Genomic DNA, 15,451 nt, shown 5'->3' with positions numbered 1-15,451 from the left:
AAGATTGTCATTGGCTTATATTTCTAGTTTCATGGTATCTGCCTGAAAGTTGCTGTCTACACAAACTCCCATCTTCTGTAACTAAAGATTATTTCAGTAATCTGAAATATTTAAAACTTTCTTTAGCAGGAAAAAAGTTCATGAGTATTTTATATCCTTCTGGGATCAAGTCTTACTTGTGACCTTATATGTGGGAAGATATTACGTGTTCTATTATGAATTCTGGAAGCAATATGTATTTATTTCAAAAAGCCTAACATCAATGAGAAAGTTTGAATGCTAACATATTCAGATTCTGAGAGGCATATAGAGCAGTTCTAAGTCAGGCTGAGTACAAAGTTGCTATGACAATAATAATGTTTTGGCTACATAACACGGCAAAATCATGAAATACACAAGTAACAAGTCTGAGATGATAGCCTTCTATTTCTCTGGCTTTGCTTATTTTCTATTCTCATCACCACCATATTAGTCCAGCCCCTATTTTATCTACAGAGTCTCCTAGCTGGTTTCCTTGAAAACCATTCCTACTTTCATCTTCCTAAAACACTAATTCATGGATTATTTCATGGCTCAAAAACTTAGTGGCTCCAAATTACCCACAAAATAAAATCCAAAGTCTGTATCTTGGCATTGGTAGGTTTTCGTATCCAAAAAAATTTGCTTAATATATGTTGGTGAGAAGAAATAAAACTATTTCAGTTGATTTATTAAATAACAGTGTTGTCAGGCACCAGGAGAGATTCTTTATTTACATTTTCTTACTTAATACTCAGATGTGTTTTGTATACAGAGCTGTCATCTACCCCACTTCAATATATGAGGGATCCAGAAGCCGAATTAAATGACTTAGTGAATTTACCCAAATAATAAATTGTGACTCCAAAGTGTACCCCCTTTCCACCACAATCAAGTGTAAACACTTGTATGTACAAAATCACAACCACAATGGAAGAAAGCACATGATGAGATCATAACAGGAATTTAAATTGCCTGTTAAGTGGATGATCAATTGCCTTAGACCAGGGCCTCCTGGAAAAAGCACTGGCAACATGAACAAGATCAGAGAGAGGTCAGGGTTAATAATTTATGTGTCTTTCCCATTTAAATAGTCACAGAAATGAGGAAAGTGAATGGATCAGGGAGGAAAGTCTATAGAGAGAAAAGAACAGAACCGTTGGCAAAGTGCCATTAGTGGGAGGAAGAAAAAGGAGAACCAGTGATGGAGCTAGAGAAGGAGCAGTCAGATACAACCCCAAAATGACAGGGTCCCCCAAAGAACAACGTGCCCGAGAAGTCCAGGATCATCCCCTCTCCCTGTGTTCAGTCCTGAACTACCCACCTGGAACAAGAAATATGACCTTGGCCCACATCACACTTTTTTAATGACCCTGGAACCGTGCAGAAAACCACTATTAACCTGGCTGGTCCCCATGACAGCCAAAAGTAATCATTTGAAAAAGAAACTCTCCCTGCCCCAGCAAAATGCTTAGAAAAGTAATATAAATTATCTCCCTTACTTAAAATCTCATCAAGAGACAAGCCAGGAGATTTATAAATATTTATTCACTAAAGTAATAAAAAACCAACAGGAGTAAGAGAGAATTTATAAAAACAAAGCAAACAAACTAAATTGACTCTGGGTTCTAGTCTTTAAAATTGTTTCCTTCTCTTGATTTGCTCTAGTAAGATTATCCTTAAGAACTCATGCAATAGAAAATGCCACATAATAAAGATAAAGATATATATATCTTTATATATATATAATCTTTCATATATATGAGAAACATTTTACGTCAATTTACATCTATTTATTTGCAACCACAGGAGAATATTTAATATGCCTAGATAAACACTGTAGAGTATAAGGCTTTATGATTATTCAGAAAATATTTAGAAATTATTTCAAGAAAATCTTATTTATCCTATTTCTGAAATGCCTCACTTTCTATGAAATAGAAATAGGGTCTTATATATTGTTATGAATATAGTACATATAAAATAGATAATTTAAGATACACTAAAACAATTTATAAACTATGATTCATATAAAGTATATTGATAAACAGTCATAAGCCAAAGTGACAATTATAGGAATAGACTAATCTGAAACAATACCAAGAACGGCCTTAGAAAAGTATTTTCCCATAAAATAACTAGAATGTTATTCAGTTTCACTTCCACTTGCTCAGAAGCTGAAGTGACCTTTAAGTTCAATTTCTGGAAAATATCATACTTGCTGTTTCTATTAGCTACATCCCAGAGAACTGCCAAGCAGGTGAGGCAGCATGGGACAAAGGTTTTCTCTGTGTATCAGTCTGCTTACACCCAGATGCAGGAGTTACGCATTTATCTCAGGGCTCTCCTTAAACTTCCTCCTTGAGAGATGAGGGCTTAGCTTCTCTTAGGCCACTTGATTCCCTGAGTGCCGTACTATAGGTTCCTGGAGGTCCCCTGAAGCCCAGCACTTAGGGAGCAAGGATCCAGGGATGTCTCTAGCTAAAGCAGGGCAAGTTCAGCACTGGTATATCGTCTAGTAAAGGGCTAGTCCCTGGGCATGAGACTGCATACAAGAGAGTGTCACTGGGCAGATTTCCAGATCCTCTAGTGGATGGCCAGTGAATTAGGCCACTTTGCTTCCCTTCACTCCCTATACGCAGGACTGAAATAGGATATTCTCAAACCACACAATCCTGAGGGCATTAATAAGAAATTTCAAGAGCAATCACTGGTTAGGAGGGGTACAGGGACGAGGAAGTGATCAAATAGCAGAAGTAAGCTGTGGGCAAGGGATCAGAATGACCACAGGCCCACACTGGAGGGCTAAAGAAATATCTGTGCACTGGGCAGAAAAGTCAGAGTGGGTCGTGGAGGCTGCTGAACACCTCTGTATTGTTTACTTGGGGATGGAGCACTTTAGCCAGGAAATATGTAATGTGATCAATTCAGTATTAGACAGAGAAAGGAGAATGGGGGAGTGCTACAAAATAAACCTGGCAATCTACATGGGGCACCAAAAGATTTTACTACTTGCTGTTTATCCTCTATAACTAGCTGTTCCTTCTGAGACAGCTAAAGGGTTTGCCCTGGATTCTCCCTCATATTCCCACATCATGATCTGTTGTAGTCTGCCCCCAAATGATGTCTCTTTAAACACACTTCTGTGCAAGAGAACTATGTTCAATATCTTGTAATAACCTTTAATGGAAAAAATATGAAAACGAACATAGGTATGTATATACATGACTGGGATATTGTGCTGTACCCCAGAGGCAGACACATTGTAATTGACTGTACTTCAATAAAAAAGAAAAGAAAAGAAAAAAACACACTTCTGTGCAAAAGCATGAGGTGGTAATAATCAATCCTAAAATGTCATTCTCTTACCCAGGGATATATCTGAAGGAGGTCACCACAGGACTTTTCTTTGAATGAGGTGAATGATATTCAGCAGACAAAATACAAGAAGGCAGGAGAGCAACGCATAGATGGTGTGAGAACCTGACCTATGTGTAAACTGCATAATCTGTGTATGCACAATGGAAAGATAATACTCACACAGGTAACATGATGTACCATACAGCATCTGACTGTCCTACATTAACCCATTTATTTTTTACAATAACCCTAGGAGGTTAGTGCTTTCATGAATTCACAATTAAAGGATGGGAAACAGATGTAGAAAGGTCAAGTGACTTGTCTAAATCACAGAGCTAAGAGGTCTCAGAGCTAGGTTCAGAGCTAGGTTCACACCCATGCTGTCTGCTTTCATAGGGCATAGTCTTAACCGCTGCACCACATTTCTCCCCACACCTGAAAGCCTTACAGTTACACTAATCAAAGACTCTTTCAGTTACCAGAGTGACCTCCTTTATAAGTGGAGTGTGAGTAATAAAGGCTAATCCCCAGGTGTTGGAGAGGGACCCAAGAGAGAAGTCAGGGTTGGAGATAATACTCTGGGCATAACCTCCACATAGATAAAAATAGAGGTCAGGGAAGAAGATGACATCATTAAAGAAAAGGCGATAGAAAGAAAAGACCAAGACTATGAATAGGACCTTTAGTTTTTTTGGATTTAACTTCATGAAGGGATTTGATTTGACCCATGATGATGATGAGTTCTTTTTACAATCATCTGCCTCAGGGTGGCAGCCATGTTTTTACTTCTGTATTTCATCTGTGACTCTGACAGTGCCCAGCACATAGCAGGAACTCAATAAACCCTTCCTGAATTGAAGAAAATATGAAAAGGGAATTCAGGATAGGAAGGCATCAAAAGTAATATGAATATGTGTGAAATGACCTTTGCAATGAAGGAATGTTTGTGCGCGATAACCTTTATGATGAATTACACATCTAAAGTAGTCACAAAGAAAAAACAGGTCATGGATTCTGAATAGATTAATTTCTATTCAAGTATTGAGACTGTGTGCTTATTATATACAAGACTTGGTGATGATATGCATGAGAATATGGAGAAAGATGTCGAAGTAACAACCATTTGGTCCTTATCCTTGAGAAACAGTCTTGTGACACTGGAAGTAAGAGAGACAGTAATAGTCATTGAGACTGAAAAAGATCTTACAGAGAGGAGGGCAAAACTTGAGTTAAAGCACTTTTCCAGGCAAGACCTAGTGGATATATGTGAGGGTGGCTAGGAAAGGGAGCATTGGTTGGGGATCAGGAGAGGTGATGGTGGGTAAAAGGAAATTATTCCAAGGGAAAGAAGGAATCAATGTAAAGTCCCATGGGGACAGGGTACAGAAATTGTGGGCCCATTTGATCAATGCTGATTTGTCCCATTTATTAATTTGGGGAATTTACAAGACTTTTTTGTTTCTGTTCCTCCTAATACATTACCTACTTAAAGTACAAACACTCTTTAACTCTGCTTGTACCCAATAAAGGAACAAAAGGAAACTCTAGAAATACCCAAGAGTTACAAATATATTAAAGGATTATAGTGATGGCTATCACAAAGATGATGGTTGTGTGATTGATAAATATTAGGGGAAAGCAGACCTGAATGCAACTGTTAGTTTTAATAAGTCTCAAGTGACAATGTACAGGATATGAGATGACTACTCACCGGACCGTAACTTTTGAACTATGGATCAAAAGTACCATTTTCTGGAATATGAAAAGGCCCACATGATAATGACACAACAAAAGAAGGGCTCTAGACAATCAACATCCAGAGACTGGGGGTAGGGTGGAGTGAGGAATTGCAATATCTTAGCCCGAGCTCTCTGAAGGGTTTATTGAGTGCACATGTGTAAGCATAGCATTCCTCTTCTCTGCTAGTTACTCCTGCCAAAAACTTGCCCTTTTTAAAACCTGAACAATGAACACTCTCTGCCAAACCTCATCACAGTGCAGTCTAAGACAACAATCCCCACAGCTCTGTGAAATGTGAATCAAGCCAAAGAAAGGGAAATGTTACCCTCTCATCTGTATATCCTATACAAATGCTTTTGAACAGCTACTTTACAGGTGATAAAAGCCTTACCTTCATAAGTTGTTACAATAATTTCTTGATTTATATTAACTTCTCATTTTAAAATTATAAATAACTCATCTTACACTTTTTCATCATGCAAATACTTTAGCAGACAGAATAGTCTGGTTATTTTAACCTTCTAACAACATGCTTGGAAAGCAACTTGTAACACACTATTTCAATTATGATAAGGAAATGTTTGAAGCTACGAGACAGAAGCTAGCGTGGCCAAAAGAGCAAATTTTGAATCAGAATATATGTCAAGGATAAAGTTAATAAGTATACAACTACATAGAAAACTTGCCCTCTAATAAGGACAGTCAAACCTCAAAATTGATGAGATCTGAGATGATTAATCTGCAAAGATATGTTAAAAAATGGTACTCTGGTTATTATTATGTATTCATAATCCATCAATACTTGAAAATATGTCTATAGGAAGTAAAAAGGAGGCAACATGATAGTCTGTGCAAAAATATGAATTGCACTTATCTCTATTATGCAAATTAGGTATGTGCATTTCTAAAGGTTTATTTCTTCATTCCTCTTTTTGAATAAGCTAAATTATCCTAGGCAGGATCTCTCTTTTAAAAAATGTTACTCAATTCTTTCGTGTAACAGAAATGAAAACTCTGCATCTAAGATTCCAGTGAGAGCCCGGAGCATATTAGTCATATTGATCTGAGTCTTTTTCAGACACTTTGATTATTTCAGGAAGTTCAGTGGGGAATCACCAAAAAAAGAGGCCTTTTAGTCACACAGTCACATATTCTGGGATTGGATTCCATGACTCTTCCCGAACAAGTTCTTGAAATGTGTTTTTTATGTGCAATGACTCATATAAACTAAAAACAGGAAAAAAACAAAGCATGTTTAAACTTTTCAACAATTGCCACAGTAGAGCACAAATTCAGCAGAAACTCATTAACTATAAAGCACAGAATCAGGCAATTGTTAAGTAGTTACAAACATAAGGTAACATTCAAAAATAAGACATCAGCATGTATAAAAGCTTGCATAAGGTGGAATGACAGGACTTTGGATCCAACCGTAAGTGAGAGAGCTTACTGAAAGAAAATAAAACTCAATTTTTTTTAAAAAAATGTGATAATGAGTGTGTATATGTCCATGTATGACTGAAAAATTGTGCTGAACACTAGAATTTGACACAACATTGTAAAATGATTATAAATCAATAAAAAATGTTTTTAAAAAACTATGCAACAATTTGTAACACAGAATAGAAGGAATAACATGTGATTTTTATATATAAAAAGAAAGTATATATACAAAATGAGGGAAAGCACTGAAAACACACACACACACACACACACACACACACACACACACACACACACACACACACACAGAGGTAAAAAGGGAAACGGCAGCCTATATATAATTTCTGGAATACACCTGCGTCTCAGCTTCTAGGAATTCAGGGGCACACAGAGGCCTCCTAGGTATATTTTAAATTTCAAAATAGCAATGATATGTGTAGTATACATATAATATTTGATAGAGAATAATCTTTAACATATTTAATGTAGCTGATGTCCTTGAGATTCAAAGAGGGGAAAAAAGAATATATAGTTACTGAGCTATTTTAGCAAGAATTTGGAAGCACAATCATTGTGTAAAACTGAAGATACCTGGCATATATGTTGGATCTTGTCAATACCAATAAAATAGCAAAGCCAGAAGCAGAAAAAAGTTTGTCTTCTTTTAACATTTAAGATTGTTTTATAGGACATCACTGATACCTAGTTTTCTTTGCATGAGAATGTGTAACAATGGGGATCTGGAAACTTTTGTTAATACAAATAATCCACTTTATTTTGAAAAATAAGTAATTATGAGAACAACTAATTGAAAACACATGCTTATTATGATAAGCTCTAATATATTTAGCATCAACAGAAAAAAAAAAAAAAACGTAGAATAGTAGTACCTTGAACTAGGGGAATAAAAATGAGCATTTAATTGAATGACATTAACATTTCTGGCCAGAGAAGGGTTTACCTTCTATACAGTTTCTCACCATGGTTAACCTATATGTTTGCAAATATAATTTTTAAAAACAGACTTTATTTTTCAGAGCAGTTTTAGATTTTCAAAAACATTGAGAAGATAGTACTGAGAGTACCCCTATAACCCACACCCAGTTTCCCTATTATTTTTACATCTTATGTTAGTATGGGCGTTTGTTACAACTAATAAACCAATATTGACACTTTCTTATTAACGAAAGTCCATAGTTTATTCTGATTTCCTTAGTGTTTACCTAATGTTCTTTTTCTTTGGATCCCATCCAGGACACCACATTACATTTAGTTCGTGTCTGTTTGGCTTCTTCTTGCTTATGACAGTTTCTCAGACTTTGTGGTTTTGATGATCTTGACAGGTTTGAGGAGTACTGGTCAAGTATATTGTAGACTGTCCCTCTATTAGAATTTGTCTGATGTTTTTCCAATGGTTTTATTGGGGTTATGGGTTTTGGGGAGAGAGATTGAGAGAGTGAGTGTTATTTTCAACCCAACATATCAAGGGCACATACTTAGAATGTTGAGGTTGCTGGTTGAGACAATGTTTGCTGGGCTTATTCACTTTAAAGTACTCTTTTCTCCCCTTTCCAAACTGAGTACTCTTTGGAGGAAGTGACCATGCTCAGTTAACACCTCAGAAATAAGGAGTTACATGTTCCCCTTCCTTGAGGGCAGAGTATCTCCATAAATTATTTGAAATTCTCCTGGGTGAGACATTTGTCTTTTCTCCTTCATTTATTCATTTAGTCATCATTCATTTATATTAACATGGTCTCATGGATATTTATTTTATACTTTGGGTTATAATCAATAGTACTTTGTTTTTTTGCTCAAATTGTTCCAGCTTTGGCCATTGGGAGTTTTTTGTTTTTGTTTTCTTTTTGGCTTGTCTCTTTGACACACCCCTATCACTGTGCATATGTGGTGTGATAGAGTGTGTGTGTGTGTGTGTACACATATATATGTCTGTGTGTTTTGAGCATTTGTTTATTTTTTGGCACAAGATGCTCCAGGCTCATGTATATTTCCAGCCCCAGTCCTAGAACAGTCATTTCCCCGAGGATCCCTGGGTCCTGTCATTGGAGAATGACATTAGAAAATGAGATCTAGGCACTGGATGTCACATACAAAATTTATTTTTTAAGAAAATTTCATGTTTAAGCCAAGAATTACCATATATCTTTATGTGTAGTAGATTTATGGATAATTTTTCACTAACAATTCCCTACTTTACGCTTATCTGTATTTTCTAGTCTTTTAGTAATGATCATGAATTATATCTGTAATGAAAACCATTAATGTAAATATAAAAGATCGGGAGAGGGTATAGCTCAGTGGTAGAGCGTGTGCTTAGTATGCGCAAGATCCTGGGTTCAAACCCCTGTATCTACATTTTAAAAAAATTAAAAATAAATAAATAAACCTAATTACCTACCCTTTAGATAAATAAATAAATAAATAAATAAATTCTAAAGGATATACACTCGATTTCAAAAAGAAAACTAAAATTAGTATCAATCTCTAATGACCCTGTATTTAGTATTACAAATAAAACTGAGAATTCTGACAGTTCTAAATAGCTATCTTTGAAGTGAAGTGCTGTTATATTTCAAAATTGAAAAGTTTCCTCCAACTAAGAACAGTATTCATTTTTCACCTTAGAAAACACTTCTTTCTATCACAGATCATTTCAGAAATGAAGAGCAAAGATTTATCTGAAAACAACAGCAAATACCAAAACACAAGAATACCTGAATTTCATATGCATCAATAAATGCCTTAATTTCCTTTGTATGGATTAGTCTATGAGAAGGATACAAAACCACAGAGGAGTAAAAGCCTAACACTGATTTTATATATTCCATTAAAGGAAACCAGATTGTTTATACATAACTTGAGATTATGACATCATTAGGCATGGATCACACTGTCAACATATTTTTTAAAAAAGGCTTCTATGGGACTATTTAAGCAACTTTGTTTTTTTTTTTGGACTTTGTTTTTAAGTAAATCATACATGCACATAATACATGCATAGATTATACTATTTCTCTTCACTAATGCCAACTCCAGACAATATCTCTACTGAGTAATTTTATTAGTCTAATTTCAGCTAATGTAATATACTCAAAACTATATACATTTAACTCAGTTATTAGGTACCAGTTATGTAGGCTCATTTCTGGACCAAATATAACACTATAATCCTTAAAAGCTGTGTAAGATGTGAAAAAAGACTGACTAAAACAAAAGAGCAAATAAAATGAATAATTAATACAGTAAAAGTATATTAATAACATCACCACTATACTATACCTATACAATTTTACTTATTTTCCATGAAAGCAATAATACTCTATTTTAAGAGTAACTTTTCAAACAGAGCTATGATTACTCATGTTTATTAAATAAATCATCTAATTGACAAGAATGTTTCCCAAAGAACATGTCATCCAAGCATTATGTTTCCCAGAAAGAACAGTAAAAGTTGAGTCACGTTTGTCTTTTCCTAAATAATGAAGCTATAACAAACAGTCTGAAGACATACTAATATTTATTAAACCAGCATCAGTCAGAATGTTTCTCCTTGAGACTGAGAAGTTGATTTTTCAAATATCTAATAAAAATGGGATGACTTAACCCAGTAACTCTGCCCAAACAGAAAACAAACACTGGGCCACACAGATATCTGCCAATTCCAGAGGACATCTTCAGAGACACTTTCAGGTCTGTGACAAATTTTGATAGTTAACAAATACCCATGTCATGGAATGAGAACATGGTATGAAGAATAAGAACTGAGCACCACGAAACCTCCTGTCTTAATTTAACTCCAACCCCAATGTATTTCCTAGCTCTGGAAAAGAGAAGACGTGAGAGTAATTCAATTCAGTGACTCAAGTTCAAATCTATAGTTGGTCTGTTAACCTGTCACTGGAAACAGTACATGTGCTTCCTCTGCCTTTGTAATTGTTTATATTCCTGACTTTCCCTGACACCAAAAATAATTCTCACTCCCACCCTCACCAGCCCTCCCCCCCCACACACACGAGATTAAAAATAAGTTATCTTTGTGCGTTTTACCCATGCAAAATTATAAAGCAAATTCATTAACTAAGATGTATCTATGAAGGTAAATTCTGCAAAAAAGCAAATGAAAAGATACATAATTATTTCTTTGCCTTTTACCCTAAGTTTCTGCTGGTGTTGTTTATAGTTTCCTGATAATTCCAAAACATTTTGCATTACCAGACATTTTTCCTTGACCTCGCCCTCTCAGAGAGTCAGCTGGAGGGTAACAGAGCCAAATTATTATTTCTCCCAAGTGAACGGTGACAGTCTCTTCCAAAGGTGAACCAGTGGTGCTGAAATATGAAGTCAGTTTGTAGGTATTCAAGTCATGAAGGCAATAAGTAGACTAATGAAAATTTCATTAATTGCAGGAAATTTTCTCAGTAGAGTCATGAGGTAACTATTTGACAAAATGTTTCTTTTGTTTTAATTTTTCCTTTACAAACATTATTAAACCCACTAATAATTCTTATAAAGTACAATAAGACCCATATAAGTATAGATTATTAATATCATGTATATATGATTCTTGGCCTACAGACTTGATGCAGCCCATACTCATCTTTGACCCTGGATCCCATTTAAATTCTTGGGATTCTTCCTCTGTAAATTATAATATACAGATACTGCATCAAACTAAGCTTAGAAAGGCCCTCCCTTTAAGAGGGGTCATGGAAAGCTGCCTTAAGTCCCTAAAAGGTGACCCACATCCTGGTAAAACAGTTTCAATCTCATCTCTGTCCTTTACGAGTTTATATTTGAACATATCAACTAACACCTTTGCATCTCATCATTCTCATCTCTAAGATGAAAATAACCGCTTTGTCTATTCCCCTAACCATCAATACCATTTTTAAGAGTTATGATTTTTCTTAAGATAGCAAAAGCCAAAATGAGACACCACCCATTTCAAACCTTCTGTCTCTGCTTTTTTTATCTTAAAAAAAGGGGGAGAATAATGAAACCTCAAATAATGTTGATAGTATTAATCGTGATACAAAGCACCTAGTATGTAATAAGCCTGAGATATTAATACGTGATACAAAGCACCCAGGATGCAATAAGCGTTTGATAAATGTCCTTTCCCTTCACCAATCTTCCATTTCATAAATGGGCAAATTCCATTTGAAATGTTGGCAGTCCAGATCAGTACCGTTTTATTGTCTCGCAGCTACCTCTTGACCCTATTCTTATCTCTTCCCACATCACCTTCCTGTATTTCCTGGCCTTTCTCTTCCAAGGGCCAAGGTCTTTTCTCATCTCCCTGACCTGAACCATAACTTTGTAGCTTGTCAGCGATGGCTCCTCTGGCCAGGTCTAGCTGCTGAGGCGAGCCTCAGTGACTCCAAGGTTGGACAGAGTTAAAGCAACTCCGAGCTTGGGCTGCCCAGACTCTTCCTGCTCATCCTCCTAGCCGTCTGGCCTCAGAACAGCAGGAGACGCGAAGGCATCACTGGAGTGATGACATGTTAATTCTCTCCCTTCCCCACTCTTTACATTTTTCTTTCCACGTGCAGAACCCGGAAGGCTCTGACCGCTCTTGCCCTGGTGGTTGCCATGGTTACACAACAGCAGCACCAGACCCAAGAAGGGTGTCATCCCGTTTCCTCTACGATCCCCTCAACCTTTTCCATCCCTTAGGACCCCCAACCCCGCAACACACTCACACATCGAGGAAGTACCTTTCTGGCTAAATTTAAAACTTTAATTCCCCGCCCCAACCCTTCTTTCTTGCAGAAGGCACTGGCAAGCTAAGGAAGGATGGGAGGGGCCTTGGAGGAGAAAGAACAGTCCTCTTTGGGACTTTTTCTTTTTATTACGGCTTCAGTCAGGGCCAAACGTTGAAAAGTTCTCCCATTTAACTTAAATCTCCGTAACAAGGAATTCGGGACCTCAGCGGCCCCAGCTGCCAGGCGCGCGGCTCCGGTCCAGTTCCTACGAGTCCACCCTGGTGGCGGGAGGGCGGCGTCTCCTCCTCCTGTCAAGTCCCCTCCGCGCACTGGAACGCAAGCAAAGCAACCAGCCCACGAGGCTGAACTCAAGTCATGAGGGAAGGAGACTCGGCCAGTGCCGAAAACCGCCCGGGCGCTGCCAGGGCAGCCCATTAACGCGTCAACTCCGGGAGCGGAGGGAGGGAGCGGGGCAGGGGGGTTGAGGGGAGGAGGATATCCGCAGGCTTAAAATCACCGGTTAAATTCCCAGCAGGGGTCAAATCCGGGTCTTTTCGGAGGCTGCAAAGCCGAGGCTACCCAGGGATGCCCCGCTCCCGCAACAGTGCGTTTTTCCGGAACCGCCTTTCCCAGACAGCCAGTTTTGAGGTTGGTGTCTGCCTCCAACTCTGCCCTCAGAGTCTGGAAAGATGCCTGCTTCCATCAGACGGAGCGCTGCGGTTCCCTCAGAGAAAAAGGCGTCGCCCATCCCTCCCCAAAAACACCACAACACAAATAACCGCCACGGCGTCCTCATCCCCTATTCCAGCCCGTCGGGAAAAGGAGAGAGCGAGGGTGCAGACGCCCTCGGTCAAGTCCTTGTCAGACGGTCCCCCACAACGCGTCTCCGAATGAACCTGCAGCCGGCGGAGCCACGGGGCACGTTCAAACGCGCTCTCGGCGCCGGGCCGGGAGGGAGCGAGGAAGCGAGGGAGAGAGCGAAGTTCCCGGCGCGTCTCGGGAAGAAAACTTTGCGCCGTGCGGGCCACGGAGGCTCGGACTCAGGAAGCAGCGGCAGCGGCGAGTGGGACCGCGCCCGCCGCCACGCAGTACCCCCGCGCGCGCGCGCGCGCGCGCGCCCAGACCGTACGCGGCTCAGCGCCGGGATTCCGCGTCCGGCCCCCCGCGCGCCCACTCCCTGTCAGCTCCGGAACGCTTTTTCAGTCAGGGAACGTTTCCTTATCTCGCCCAGTATCCTCACTTCAGACCCACAGCCACCCCGAAAACCAGTCACCCCCTGCTTACCACCGCGGTCCCCAGCGCGCCCTCCCACTGGAGCAGCAGGTGACCCGAGCCAGCCTTACCTGCCGCAGACTCTTCTCTCCCTCTCTCTTTGCCCAGTATCTTTTCAGAGAGAGAGGAAGGGGGTGCGGGCTGTGGGCGAGCGACGCGGCTACCCCGGGCACCGGCGCGACCTCCTGTGAGCGGCAGCCCTGGCTGTGCCGCGGAGCCGCCGGCGGCCCTGGCGAAGCGCGGAGGCTGCGTTCGCAGCGACCAGGCTGGGAGGCAGGGGGCGCTGCTAACCCCCGAGCGTCTTGCCTCGAGCGGCGCGGAGCCAGGCACCAGCTGGAGCTTTGAGGAGGCGAGGGCGGTGAGGAAAGGCACGCTCGGAGCGGGAGGGCAGCTTTTAAGTTTGTGGTGTGACCGCAGCAGCTGTCCTGGGAGAGACTCAGTCTTTCTAAAAAGGGGATGCTCAAAACGCCGGGGATTACCTCTTCCCTTCCGATCTCCTCCCCCAGCCCTCAGCCCCTCCCTTCCTCTGCGCACGCCAGTCCCCCCGGCGTGCAGAAAAGTCCATCCCTGTCGACGCGCGGGCTGTCAACAGCGTGGATTAAATGTAGCTCTGGCCACGCTGAGGGATGTTTTTTCCGGACAGGCCTCTCTGTATGTAAAGCAACTTCTGACGTTTGAGTCCGCGCCCGGGTGGCTTTAGGACGTGTTTATTCTATACCATAAAGTCTCCAAGGACTCCCTGCGGAAGAAGCAGGACAAATACTGTCTCAAAAACTCTAAGCCTCAAAATAAGTACCTGTGTTCCAGTAAAACCCAATCCACTGTTACTGGCCTTTAAAGAGCAGGCACAAGGAAGCGACAGAGATCAGCCCTCCATTAAAAGACTGGCCCTGAGGAAGGACCAAGCAGAAGGAAAAGCAAAAACAAAAATACAAACACAAGATGTAAGTTTTCTTTCCTTTTTACCTCATACGAGGCCAACAGGGATATATCACCTTTTCCTGTCTTAGGTTTCCTTTGTAGACTTGCACACACCCTGGCCACTCAGCAGGAAACCTGAAAGTGTGTGGGGACCAGAGTGGATACAACATTTTGTGGAAACTGGAACTTACAGGATTTGGAGGTGGGATCCTCTTTAAGAAAAGATGCAGAAACAGCTTCATTCTACAGATTTTACAAAAACATGTGACATATGAATTAATTGTCAGGCTGCCCTCAGGGACATAGAAAGGGCCTGTGCAAGTGATGAGTCCTGAATTGAGGCCTTATTGGCTGCATGGTAAATCCTTGTGTGATTGGAACTTTAGGTCTGTGTTCACACACCTTGCAATTATTAATCCCAAACATAAAACTGACTTGGGGTAGAGCCATAGAAGAAAAGCAGCCACGGGGTCCTGCATTTGTCAGCTTGATTTAAGAGCACAGCTTGTAAGGTCCCAGAGTTCCCTTGGCAAATGACAAGGGCTGTTTTGGTTTGGGGGTAGTGAGCAGACAATGGCAACAATGGAAAGAACTGGTGAGGGGAGGAGACTTCATTCAGCCTTCCCTCTGCAGCAGAGCGCTGAGGGCCACCAAAGTTAAATGAGTCATTTTAAGTTACAGATGGTTGGTGGCTGAGCCAGGCTCAGGAAGGACTCAAGTTTCCTAACTCTGACCAGAGTTCTTTCCTGTGTCTCATGCTGCCCCATCTCTATAACCTTGGTTTTGACTGTCAACCAACCAACCCCATAATTTTCCTCTTTGAATACAGAAAAATTTAAGGCCCTACAGACTATTCCAACCTATAGCCACATTTTCCTAAATGCTTTGTATTCAACATTACATACACCACTCGCTTTATAATTAACCATATGCTTGGTGTGCTTATTGCATTTTTAAATACTTTTATATTG

At 40.1% G+C, this 15,451-nt stretch overlaps 1 protein-coding gene across 2 annotated transcripts in view; it reads right to left on the bottom strand.

The window, feature by feature from the left end:
• SEMA3D (semaphorin 3D) overlaps positions 1 to 14,416 on the bottom strand; it is a 178,990-nt gene extending 164,574 nt beyond the window's left edge. For both annotated transcript variants that reach the window (XM_074367555.1, XM_074367556.1), the window contains exon 1: positions 13,631 to 14,416. The gene's annotated coding sequence lies outside the window, so the exon portion shown is untranslated. The remainder of the gene's footprint in view (positions 1 to 13,630) is intronic.
• Positions 14,417 to 15,451: the final 1,035 nt, after the last annotated feature.

The sequence above is a fragment of the Camelus bactrianus genome, chromosome 7 (assembly GCF_048773025.1).
Source record: "Camelus bactrianus isolate YW-2024 breed Bactrian camel chromosome 7, ASM4877302v1, whole genome shotgun sequence".
In the NCBI taxonomy this organism is placed as follows: domain Eukaryota; kingdom Metazoa; phylum Chordata; class Mammalia; order Artiodactyla; family Camelidae; genus Camelus; species Camelus bactrianus.
The sequence above is the reverse complement of the archived record's forward strand: the minus strand, read 5'-3'. Positions and strand labels throughout refer to the sequence as shown.